Source organism: Lissotriton vulgaris, unplaced genomic scaffold (assembly GCF_964263255.1).
Source record: "Lissotriton vulgaris unplaced genomic scaffold, aLisVul1.2 SCAFFOLD_310, whole genome shotgun sequence".
Lineage (NCBI taxonomy): Eukaryota > Metazoa > Chordata > Amphibia > Caudata > Salamandridae > Lissotriton > Lissotriton vulgaris.
In genome coordinates, this window is record NW_028254046.1 from 980,560 (window position 1) to 994,365 (window position 13,806).

Below are 13,806 nucleotides of genomic sequence, written 5' to 3' on the forward strand. Positions count from 1 at the left end.
TCCTTGGACCGGAAACAAGCATCCTGGTACCGGTTTCGGATTCATAACCTCATCAGCCAGGCTATCTTGAACCCAGTGGTAGAGTGAGCAAGGGACCCACGTCTGGCCACACCCTGCCAACTCAGGGCGAACAAAGCGATACCAAAGGGGATGATGGACGGAGCGTTTGAGCAAATCAAACACTCAACCCCGGTCAACTGATCTGGGTTTAATCCATCATCATTCTTTAGCTCACTCCACCACCCTAGTTCAGACATGGCCGTATGCAAATCAGTCTGACCCTGTGCCTCCTGGGAACCGTCCAGCCTGAACTGCCAAGCTATGTCTTCCCTGGACCGGAAAAAAGCATCCTGGGACCAGTTTCGGATTCATAATCCTCATCAGCCAGGCTATCTTGAATCCAGTGGCAGAGTGGGGGGTGAGTGTTTGATTTGCTCAAACGCTCCGTCCATCATCCCTTTTGGTATCGCATAGGGCTACTCATGGCCTACTTTAGGGGTGACCTGTATAAAGTAAAAGGGGAGCTTCAGAGATGGCAAACCCTTTAGGTGCCACGTCATTGCGGCAGTAAACTGCACTGGCAGGCCCTGCAGCGGCAAAGGCCTGAGACAGGTTTGAAAGTCTACTTCTGTGGGTGGCGCAAGCAGCGATGCAGGCCCACTAGTAGCATTTAATTTACAGACCATGGCTATCTTTAACCCAGTGGTAGAGTGAGCAAGGGACCCACGTCTGGCCACACCCTGCCAACTCAGGGCGAACAAAGCGATACCAAAGGGGATGATGGACGGAGCGTTTGAGCAAATCAAACACTCAACCCCGGTCAACTGATCTGGGTTTAATCCATCATCATTCTTTAGCTCACTCCACCACCCTAGTTCAGACATGGCCATATGCAAATCAGTCTGACCCTGTGCCTCCTGGGAACCGTCCAGCCCGAACTGCCAAGCTATGTCTTCCCTGGACTGGAAAAAAGCATCCTGGGACCAGTTTCGGATTCATAATCCTCATCAGCGAGGCTATCTTGAATCCAGTGGCAGAGTGGGGGGTGAGTGTTTGATTTGCTCAAACGCTCCGTCCATCATCCCTTTTGGTATCGCATAGGGCTACTCATGGCCTACTTTAGGGGTGACCTGTATAAAGTAAAAGGGGAGCTTCAGAGATGGCAAACACTTTAGGTGCCATGTCATTGCGGCAGTAAACTGCACTGGCAGGCCCTGCAGCGGCAAAGGCCCATAGGGCTACCTATAAAGCGATACCAAAGGGGTTTATGGACGGAGCGCTTGAGCAAATCAAACACTCACCCCCAGTCAACTGATCTGGGTTTAATCCATCATAATTCTTTAGCTCACTCCACCACCCCAGTTCAGACATGGCAATATGCAAATCAGTCTGACCCTGTGCCTCATGGGAACAGTCCAGCCCGAACTGCCAAGCCATGTCTTCCTTGGACCGGAAACAAGCATCCTAGGACCGGTTTCGGATTCATAACCTCATCAGCCAGGCTATCTTGAACCCAGTGGTAGAGTGAGCAAGGGACCCACGTCTGGCCACACCCTGCCAACTCAGGGCGAACAAAGCGATACCAAAGGGGATGATGAACGGAGCGTTTGAGCAAATCAAACACTCAACCCCGGTCAACTGATCTGGGTTTAATCCATCATCATTCTTTAGCTCACTCCACCACCCTAGTTCAGACATGGCCATATGCAAATCAGTCTGACCCTGTGCCTCCTGGGAACCGTCCAGCCCGAACTGCCAAGCTATGTCTTCCCTGGACCGGAAAAAAGCATCCTGGTGAGGAAATATAAATTTTATGGTCAAGAAATGTTCCCTAACGTGTACCCCACCGTCTCCATGTACGAACTTAAAGTGCATGTAACTTCCCTCCTGTGCCAGCTATGAAGACGCAAACACATTTGCGTCCAACGTTAACATGTCCTCTTTCAGACCCACCCTGAATGGGTTGAATATTCCGTTTCTAAGTATGCCTTGCCAACGTCTTTTTGTGGTGTACTTTACACGTTTTCCAGCCCAGGCGAAGTAGGCCCTGTTTTTCTGTCATCAAGCCTCTTTCCAAAAAGCATCTCTGCCTCCTGAAACTGCGAGGTGGGATGCCCCCACCCGTGAACTCTGTCCTACTCCCTGCACGACTCACGGCGCTTAGCTCAGCCTGTTGTCTGCCAAGACTGTATTCAACCTTCGAATTATCTGTTCCGCTCCTCAGAAATACATTCCTGCCTACTAGTTTAAGTAAACATCCTTCCAGCTGCAGAGCAAAGGGCCCGGCCTCACTGTCTCCGTCCAAGTAATTCATAGTCTCTGTTACCATGGTAGGCCCATGCCCCCTCGCATCTCATGCAGACACCTAGACGCTTATACACGCACTCACAGTCAGTATAGAATAGCCTCTGTCCGAGAGACCTTTTCCTTCTAGATAATATGGTTCCCAAACATCAGATACCAGATATGATATAGGAACGAGTTGATCTGACATGCCAGACTTCTGTCTCTTTCCTCTAGTGTAAATGTCAAGTCCCCTGCACCCTCCAACTTTTACGTCAATCACACGTCATGCAGCTGCGCGCGCATCCTAGCTACCGATTTCTGCTGACTCTGCACTATTTTGTCATAGAGCCACCCACTTCTGACACTTACATGTGACGTTTCTAGAACACACCTCTGTGCACGCCTTAGTTCACGCCTTCTGATTACGTCTTGTTAACACGTGTGTATTCTTATCTTGTTTCTCTCAGCTGTTACGCCTTCTGCATTGACTTCTATTGTGTATATTAAGTATAAAAGTAATGTAATGTCAATAAAGTATGCTCTATCCCTTCCTGCACCCCTGTGGTGGCAGGAACCCGATATCCGGTACCTGACCCATTCCTTTTTAAGGAATAAAACCCCTAAGAACTCTAACACCACGGACTCTGCCTCTTTCTTTCCGATTGAGTTATTTTTGTTTAAGTACTTACCTGCATAGAAATTAAGACGGTAAATCAAATATTTACCACACTGGGACCAGTTTCGGATTCATAATCCTCATCAGCCAGGCTATCTTGAATCCAGTGGCAGAATGGGGGGCGAGTGTTTGATTTGCTCAAACGCTCCGTCCATCATCCCTTTTGGTATCGCATAGGGCTACTCATGGCCTACTTTAGGGGTGACCTGTATAAAGTAAAAGGGGAGCTTCAGAGATGGCAAACACTTTAGGTGCCACGTCATTGCGGCAGTAAACTGCACTGGCAGGCCCTGCAGCAGCAAAGGCCTGAGACAGGTTTGAAAGTCTACTTCTGTGGGTGGCGAAGCAGCGATGCAGGCCCACTAGTAGCATTTAATTTACAGGCCATGGGTATATGGGATACCACTGTGCAAGGGACTTGCAGGTAAATTAAATATGCCAAACATGGGTAGACCAATCTTACCAAGTTTACAAGGGACAGCACATGCACCGTAGCACTGATTAGCAGTAGTAAAGTGCCCAGTATCATAAAACCAACAAAAAAGTTAAGAAAAAATACAGGAGAAAGGCAAAAAGTTTGCAGATAACCCTGCAAAAGGGCTTGTTCAAACAGTCAGTTTCAATACCCATAACTGATGAGGCCACAATAGACTCCCATGTTTCCCCCAAGACCAAAACCTCAGTTTGCCCAAACCTTTTTAGACAGAGGCTGGGTCAGAGGAAGAGGAACATGAAACATAAGAGTAGGGGCCAGACATGTACAGTGGAACCAAGGGGAATCTCAGACGGTGACGAAAAGCAAGCTGAAGGACCAGAGGACAAGCTTATTGCAAAATTGTCTCACAGGGAACTCACACCCAGGGAAAACAGGGATCTCAACAAGGGTTTAAGATTTGTCTCAACCCCCCAAGAGGATGATTTTAGAATTAACTGTGAACTAAGAACACTTTTTTTTTTAGGAAAATACGATTGCAGGCCTTTTCTTTTAGATAAGAATGAAACAGGGATGACAGGGGATTCTGTCTTAAAAAAGCCTCCATGTTTACACCAAGTGCCAATACTCTACCTAATGAGATCCTGACATGCGAACAAGCAGCACTAAATGACATCAAGGATCTAAGAGACAGGAGACCTTTTTGTAATTTAACTCGAGGCGAAAGAATGGCCATCAAATCTCTCTCTGGCGATGAGTCTATCATCAATTATCGTGTGGATAAAGGGGGTGCTATTGTAGTTCTCTTTACTGTTTATTACAGGAAAGAGTGTCTGAGACAACTTTCTGACAAAGGATACTGCAGGGGCCTTAAGGAAGACCCTAAAAAGAGAGTGACTCATTAAATCCACACTATAGTGGGTAACAAAGAGGGAAGCAGTCTTATTAATAAATGTAAACCCCAAAGTCCCTTACGTTTATACTTTACCCAAAATACATAAGAGAGTAACCCCTCCACCTGGACGCCACATTGTGCCAGGTATTGGCTCCTTACTGGAGTCCCTTTAAAAACAATTTTCCCATTTTCTGAGACCACCGGTTGAGAAAACCCCAACATTTCTAAAAGACACAAAAGACGTACTAAATCTTATTGACAGAATTAATACAAGTGAGGAGACTGATTTACTTATTTCTCTTGATGTGGAGACTCTACATACTAATGTTTCCCAAGACGCCACAATAGAGCTTGTTGAGGGAATAATGAGGCCTGGCCACTGGACTTCCCTACCCCATTACATTTTAATATTGAATGTGCATCCAATGCTCTGAAAGAAAATTTCTTTCAGTTAGAGGAGGGAGTATATTTGCAACCACAAGGAACTTCGATGAGGAGTACTATGCCCCCAGTTTAGCCTGTCTGTGCATGTCCAATTTTTAAAATAATTTAATCCTTTGTGGAGACAATACGACGATGTATTGATGACATACTCATTTTATAGAACGGCTACTTGGCTAACGGTGAAGAATTCACAGTATGGATCAACTCTTTGAATCCATACCTACGTGTCACTAAAAATGTCTCAGATAAGGAACTTTCTTTTTGGATTTGACCATTACACTCAATAATGGTCCATTAAAAACGAAGACCATTAGAAAACCAACAGACCGTAACAGCTTACTACTCTTTGACAGCCATCATCTCATGGTGCTAAAGAATAATCTACCTTTTGCCCAATTCCTGAGGATAAGAATAAATTACAGTGACATTATGGATTTTGACCTAAAATCCCAGGCATTGAAAGATAAATTGTCACTAAGGAATTACCCCCGTAATATTATTAACACAGCATACAAACGTGCTAGGTGAGTGATGCACCATTGGAGAGTAGAGCACGACAGCCATCCAATAAAATTACATGTGTAATGACTTTCACTCCTAACACTAACAAGATCAACAAAGTTATCAATAAATGGTGGAATATTCTCCACAGTGGGTCACTTAACTTGGCTTGTTCACAGTTCGCATACAGACACAAAAAAAACCTCAAGGATATGTAAGGTCACCCGAGACCACAGATGGACACACATAAAAAAATAACAGATATGGGGCTTGACACCCATTACTGGATATTTTCCTTGCAGAAAATGCAGTGTGTGCAGTCTAACAAAAGAAGCCAGAGAAATTGTACTAGATGACGGTGAAACAAACAATTGTGTCTACATGATCACATGCCCTTCTACATTAAGGTACATAGGGTGATTACTAGGGCAGTAATGACACGCATTAATGAACACAGGAGTGGTATCAGAAGTAAAAGAATCACAACAAAAATGTGTGTACACTTTTTTGAATGAATCACACCCCTGACGACATGGACTGGACCATCTTGGAGGTGTTAAAAACCACTGACAAAACATCCCTTCTACAAAGCAAACAGATGTGGGTGTTTCTTCTTAAAAACCCACATCATAGGGTTAAATGATTACATTCCCTGGAATGAACTGTCTTATCAGTGATCTCTCAATATCTCAGAAGATTACACCTTTGAATGGTTCCAGGTATAGTCCTGTATATTAATGCAATCATTCTGACAGAATAACACGGGAATGATGACTCCTTTCCTAACCATCGAAAGGTGCACTCCGCTTAGTGTGCATCACTCTTTATACCCATCTGTGTATGCCCTCTATGTGTTAGAGACCAACTAGATCATAGAACTCCACCTATGGTTCTGATTTCATCAAGATTTTATCAAGTTGTACCTCCATACAATCCTTTTCATACCAAGCCAGTGCCTGAATAACACAGGGATTACAATGCTCCCCTTCGAAAGACATACTCTATGCATATTGTGCCATTCTTTTCATAATCTTTTTGAGTTTTTGTACTCATATCCTTGAAAAAGATTGCGCTATGGAACGACAACACCTGATCTATGCCTTACTTTAAGTTCTTTGTATCCATTTCAAGATGGCGGTCGTCTTGGCCATTTTAATCCATCTGGCTTGCTTGTAATTATATCCATGAACTTTTTCGAATTTGGTTTTAAAACAACATCACAACACATCATCAATGCCCTTCTTCAATTCTATTAAAACCTTTTCTGGGATGGCGCTTGTTTTGACCAGCACGCGATAACTCTGCGTTTCGCTTGCCTTGTGCCTCCGCATCATGATGATGCAACTGCATCGAGGACACACGGACATAACATGCCGGATATGAATATGGCAGGCCCGTGGACACTGGCATCGCCAGGATCACGATGACGGGGCAGGTGTTTGGCACTGTCCACGGCATGTTCGTAAGTATTCATCAATCAAAATTGAGGTATGGAATCCCTACAAATGAGATATGATTTACTATCATTATCACCTTACTTAGAAACCGATAAATGAGTGTTTTCAAAGATCCGGGGAATCCTGAGGGGCATGATCCTAATAGAGATTAGGTAAAATTTACACACTTTATTTTCATGTGCTTTGCTGCACTTATGCTTGACGCACTTTCATGTGGGGTGATTGATGTTTTATCATTGGAAATGGATGTCAACGGCGGGTCACAGCAACACTAATGGGTCATTGTTTATACGTGGTAGCAACATGCTGGATGGATGAGATATTATTTACACATATAATGACTGCAATGGCCACTGGCATATGAGGGCTATCTCCTGCTTTTTATGTAATCATAAGTTTCTCTCGTGTTGCTTCTTTTATTTTCTAGGTCGGGCTACAGAGTATCTCTGCAACTCACAAGAGGTACTCTTATCTCTACACAAATTTGGTGGTTGGTAAATATGGGCACACTTCTATAATTGTGTCATAGTCCTATTTTTTTTTGTAGATTAGGGATTTTAGGGTCCTGACCAATTGCCATAGATCTTTGACTAAATAAAGGGCAAGAAATATGTTGACCCTCTATAGAGAATAAGAGGGAATATTATTTTCCTTCATATTCCACTCTATTTTTACTTGTTCACAGGGACCGCCACAATAATAAATAAGTGTGATGAGGTCCCTAGTCTCTTTTATGTTCTATTTACTCACCAATCTACACATTCATAAAAAACTTTCACCTTCATCAAACTTCATTAACGGCAAACTAGGTAAAAGAACTCTGGACACCAACCCCCTTGAGGGGCCGGTTGGGCATTGCAGTGCCGGCCCAACGAGGAGCTGCCCGATGATGAAGCATGCCACCTTGTTTGATGGAGGAGGACTTTTGTTCCAAAATGTAAACATTTCCACCGACTTTTACTTCACTTAGGTACACTAGTGCTGTTTACCTCGATCGTAAACAGGTTGATAATGATAATGATATTTATAAAGCGCACAAATACCAAAAATGGTATCTCTGCGCTAAAAAACCGTGAGCAAACCCCACCTAACACCCCTCACAGAAACAGCCAAGTTTTCAAGTTTTTTCTAAAGCTCAGAAGAGAGCTGGCCTTCCTAATCTCGATGGCAACAAGTTCCACAGCTTCGAAGTACCATACTGAAAACTCCGCCCTCCCCAATGCATGGTCCGAATTTTGGGCACTGCCAGTAATTTTGCACCCGTAGAACGGAGCTGGCTGGCTGGTACCACACAAAGAGCTCCTGAAGAAACAACGGACCCTTCTGTGTCAAAGCTTTAAAGGCCACACAGAGCGCCTTAAATTTGATCCGTTGAACCACTGGAAGCCAATGCAGCTTCCGAATTTCCTCTGAAATGGACTTATGCCGGGGCAGGCTCAGCAAAAGGCGAGCCGCCAAGTTCTGCACTACCTGAAGTTTCTTCAGGCACTGCTTCTGGGCATTCAAATAAAGCCCATTACAGTAGTCCAGCTTGGCCTGTATGAGGGAAGTGATGACCATTTTCTTAGTTTCCACAGGAATATAAGGAAGTACCTTCCTGATTGTTATTATCAGGAAGTAAGAAGCAGACACAATGGCATTGGTTTGTTGAATGAATGTCAGTCTATTGTCAATCTGAACGCCTACATTTTTAGTCTTTGCCGTTGGAATGGGCGGCAAGCCCATTTCTCCAAGAGATTACTCCAAGAAGGTTGGAAATTGCCGAAAATCAACACTTCCGTCTTGTCGGTATTTAATTTAAGGCAGTGACTGCTCATCCAGACTTTAATTGCGGCCATGCAGTTATGGAATTGCACAGCAGGTGAGCTCTGTTTTTTATGAGCTGCAACCACAATCTGTGAGTCGTCTGCATACGATGTTAGTGAAAAGTCATAATCTCTGACCAGCAGAGCAAGTTCAGTAACATAGACATTAAATAACGGTGGACTCAACGAGCTTCCCTGCGGAACTCCACAAGGCAGCACGTAAGGCTCCGAATTAAACCCGTCAAGCGACACTGTTGATCTCCTCTCCTGCAGAAAGGAGGCTAGCAGGGCCAATGCCATGCCATCCACACCCAAGATTTTTAATTGGTGAATCAGGAGAGTATGATCAACACTGTCGAATGCAGAGGAGAGGTCGAGTAGGATTAATGCAGCAGTGCCTCCACCATCCATTACCGCTCTGATTTCTTCGGTCGCCTTAATGAGTGCTGTCTCAGTGCTGTGTTCCTTACGGAAACCAAACTGAGAATGGTCCAACAACCCATTATCATCAATAAACTGAGTCAATTGGACATTCATAATTTTGTCCACAATTTTGGCTGGTAGAGGGAGGCGGGCAATGGGGCGATAATTCGATGTAATGGTCATATCTAAGGTAGGTTTCTTAAGTAACGGGAGAACAGAGGTGTCCTTCCAACTGATAGGGAAACTGCCTGAAGTAAACATCCTGTTAAAAATGTCTGCCAACACAGGAATCACCAAGTCCACCAGTTCTATCAAAAAAGCTGACGAACACGGGTCCAGTGGTGAGCCTGTCTTAGAGGCCAGTATATAGTGGCTCACCGTATCAGCCGACACAGGGGAAAACTCGGGAAACCTGCTCATGCCGATATATAGAGCCTGCGTTTTAGGTACCGACTGAGGACCTGGGACATCTTTAAAATTGCTGAAAATATCCAACACTTTGATTTTAAAATTGGAGGCCATATCATCAACAAACTGTTGACTTCCCAACTTATTCAGTGCTTTGGGAACAGTAAGTTTATTAACACCATCAATGCTTATGGTATTCCCCTCCTGTGCTGGTCCTTATTTATTCCCATTGTTCATGACGAGCTCAGCTCGTCATGAGTGTACGAGAGGTGTACCTCATGACGAGCTGAGCTCGTCATGAGCATCAAAGGTGTTAATAACTGCAAACAACTATTTTGAAGAATATTTTGCAGAATCAATCTGAGCTTTAAAATATTTGCTTTTCTCTGTGATCACAAGAGCTTTATAGGACCTGAGAGCTGTCCTGTAAACCTGTTTGTCGGAGACATGATAGTTCAAACGCCAACGGCGTTCCATACAACGACATTTCTGTTTCTCCTTACGAAGAAGATCAGAGAATCAGGGTGCTGATGGCGCCGCCCGGTTACCAGAAATGGTTTTAGTAGGAACCGCTACACTTATGGCGTCAGATAACCAGCTTTTGTAATTGTTGACTGCATTGTCCACATTATCGCAGCCCAGAGGAACGGAACACTCCAGTCTAGTTCGAAGAACTGTTTTGTCCACTTTACTCCAGGCTCTGCAGGAGGCTGCCTGAAGAATAAGCTTACTATCCTGACGGAAAAAACTCCTTGGAAAGACGAAGCTAATGAAGGAGTGATCCGACCAAGGAAGTGGAATCCCTTCTTTAAATTTAAGCCAGTGAAAAGAAGAGAAGATCCCGTCCAGCGTGTGCCCCGCTTCATGAGTGGGAACACCAACTAACTGGGACAGCCCTGCTGCACCCAAGGTGTCCAGGAGCATAGCAGTCTCTTTATTTGCAGGGTCCTCTCGATAAAAATAAAAATCACCCAGAATGGTGAATTCCTTATTAGCTAACACCGTTTCAAGCATTTCGTCAAGGTTGGGTACACTAGTGGTGTTTACTGGAAGTGTAAACATGAACAGCATATTCTGAATCTTTTTAAGACATGTCAATAGCCAGCTGAAGGGAGTTCATTTACTTTGTTGATACCCAGGAGACATTTGGGCAGTTCCTCCAATATGCAGAGCTGGCCAGGACCTGCAGGAAAGTGTGGGTAGGGGTCCCCAATACACCAACAACTTCAGTTACACTCAAGGGAATACTGGAAATGAGACAGGTTGTAGACTAATGGTAAACATCGGTAAGGCACTGAATAAAGACAGAAGGAAAATAGAGATACAAACATGAGCGGTATCGATTAAGACTAGCAGATGGCATGTGCAAGGTGCAGGAGATCTCTAGCAACAGGACATTTGGCTTCCATTTCATGCACCGCCCAGATATGACCCTCTAAAGCTGCAGAGAATATATCCAGAGAGAACCTCTAAATCAGTGGTTCTTAACCTTTTGACTTCTGTGGCCCCTCACCTAATCATCGCTGAAATCTGGGGACCTCCACTGAATCATTATTGGAATACAGGGACCCCACTGAGTCATTATTGGAATCCAGGAAACCCGGTCTGCGCAATTTTAATAATTTGAACCGCAAAACAATAAACTAAATTATAGAAGCAAGTGCTCATCAAACAAATGCACAAATGAAGAAATATTTAGTTTTAAATTACAAAAAATAAAAACAATAAAAAATGTAATTGTAAAGGGAAGGTTGCAACTTTTCTAAATTGAAGTGAGGCCACCTATTGTCCACACTACATTCTGTTTGAAGCATTTGCCTTGCTCACTTGAATCAATCTGAGGACACCATCTTAATGTTTAGCCTCCAGGTTCAAATTCCTTCACATTTATTGAAGGTTTGAAGTTTTTTATTTTCTTTTGTACTTTTTTTAATTTATATATACTTTATTAATTTGTTAATATATCATTTCTTTTTCTAAGGAATCGCAGACCCCCTGAGTAGGTGTTGTGGCCCCCCCGGACCACAAGTTAGGAATCACTGCTCTAAATGTCCAAGATACGAAGACAGGGAAGCCACCTTTATACATTTAACAAGAACCTGTAGGGCACTAACTGGGCACACTGTATGCTGGGCATTGTCTCACAGCCCAACGGGTTGGGTCCTCAGCATAGATTTGCAGCACTGGGGATGGAACTGGCAGAGCGATGTATGCCCATACATTGGCTCCGGCTAGGTGCCCCGTCAATAAAAGCCTGGGAGCGGGATACACTAGAATGGGCTCTAGCAGTTGATGGAGGATGAGGGTGGTTAGGACAGAAAACAACACACGCCAAGCTGGGACTTGCATATAAATAAGCCAGCTAATCTGTTCACGCGGCATATGGACTGGGCAGAACTACAACAAAGCCAAGCACGTGGAACGGATAGCAAGAGGGCTTCAAGGCGAGAAGAGGAAAGGCATCAAACACTCAGGGTTTGGATGGGTCACTTGAAGTGATGCGGGTGTTCTTGAGATGCCCGACTCTCTTTAATGTGTAATATGAAGGCGAGAAATGAGGAGCTATGGATTCCTCTGCAAGTTTTTCTTTTTGCTGTTGTCCGCGAGTTGCCCAGTGCAGTACTTTGTTTATATGATGAAATAACGATAAATAAAGATTTTTTTTAAAAAAAAAAGAAGAAAAGGGCCACAAGCAGTGGTAATAATACGAGAGGTTGTATTGAACATTATCAGCACCCTTGTAATGATGATGCCCCTGAAGGCCCAGTGGTGAATACTTCAATGAAACAAAGGTTAAGTTTGAGCAGACTGAAGGAATTAAAGGCGGACACCCTTGTAACTTAGACCACACGTCATGGTGACAGCCCCTCTAATGAAACCTAGAAGAGAAGCAGTGCGAGTTAAAGACTACGCAGGGCTGCGGGAAGGACGCCATCCCTTCCGTGAAGGGCTCAATTACGGGCATGGCTGAGCTGATCCGTCATTCTGCCAGGTAGGTGGGCGGCTGTAGCGCTGCGCAGGGGCGGCGCACATCTCCCAGTCTAGGAGCTGTACGGATGCATCACGTTGCAGACCATCGCAATGACGTGCCAGCTTGTTAATCATCCACTGAGTGCCAGATGCCCCATGCCCGATGCCAAGCATCCGTTTAGTTGGTGCCAAGCCACGCCTTCACGTCACTGACATACAAAACCATACACTCAGATGATGCAGGTTTGCGAGAGTGTGGGCGCTATTCTATAAATAATGCACCCTAAAATAAACCCACTTCGAAAACTAACGCGCGCAACCACTTAAAATACCGGTTTTCATTAAAAGGACAAAAACAAGCCACATAATGATCAGAAGGGACAACACACAGCTGGGATCGGCAAGATTAGGACGCACATTTCTGGCAACAAGAGACATTCAGCAATCCAAGATGCATAACTGAGGGCATTAGAACTGTGTCAATAACCACAGATGGGAAACTGTAAATGGGCATCAATGACAGCTGCCAATCTTCACTCGATACAAAAAAAACATACAACTCATATTTTTCCTTTGAAGAAAAATATAGGACGCAGCGCAGTACAATAAACTGACTCTGAAGGAAAGACTGGTAGAAGACTGGGGGCGCATTTATGAGCCGCCTTGAGTCACTCTTGCACCACGAAACGTGGCGCAAGGCAAGAAACGTGGCGCAAGGGCACCACAAATGTAAAATGAATGTGATTTATGGAGCCACGCAAAACCACCTTGCTTGGCCCTGCATAGATTCATAAATGTAGAATAATGTAACACAGCGCAAATCACTGCGTTGCATTATTCTGCACTTGGGAGGAGTTTCCATGGGTGGAGTGTGGGGGTTTCCAAGCAACATCCATGGATATGGACGTATTTCCAGATTTCTCAGAACAGGTAAGCCCGGGAATGCAACAAAAAGATATACCTCCCCAGGAGAGGCGTAACAAGGAGAAATATCTTTATTTCCTGTTTTTTCCTCTTTCATTGTGTGCTGCATCTGCAGCACTGTTAGTATTGTTTTTGTGCAGAAAGGTGCCCCTTCCTGCACAAAAAAATCCTGCCTAGCTACAACACAGGCACCCTTGAACCATGTTGCAATGGTGCCTACGTTGGCACGAGGCTTCCAAAACGGCTTCAGCACAGGGGGAAAGGGCAAGAATGCATCGTATTTGATACAGTGACTTTCGCGCTGTCCAGCGCCACAAAAGTCATACATATGCCCCTGTGTTCTCAGCAGACTGTAAAGGTATTTTTTGATTTTGGCAGCTGCAGGACATCTACCAGAAATTAGCAGATGTTCTGCCAACTTTAAATAGGGTGGACTGGACAGCCACAAAAGTTTGGCAGATGACCCACATCTAACTAACCTAGTTAGACATCACATTCATACCCATAAGCTAGGTGCCAGGTTGGCGCATATGGAACGGAGTATGGATGCAAAGCAAAAGCAGCCAAGAAGCAAAGCATTGTGG

The 13,806-nt window shown here is 44.4% G+C and overlaps 1 protein-coding gene across 1 annotated transcript in view; it reads right to left on the reverse strand.

Moving 5' to 3' along the window:
* The window catches only part of ANO10 (anoctamin 10), a 757,832-nt gene that overhangs the window by 23,646 nt on the left and 720,380 nt on the right, over nt 1–13,806 (reverse strand). The window lies entirely within an intron of this gene.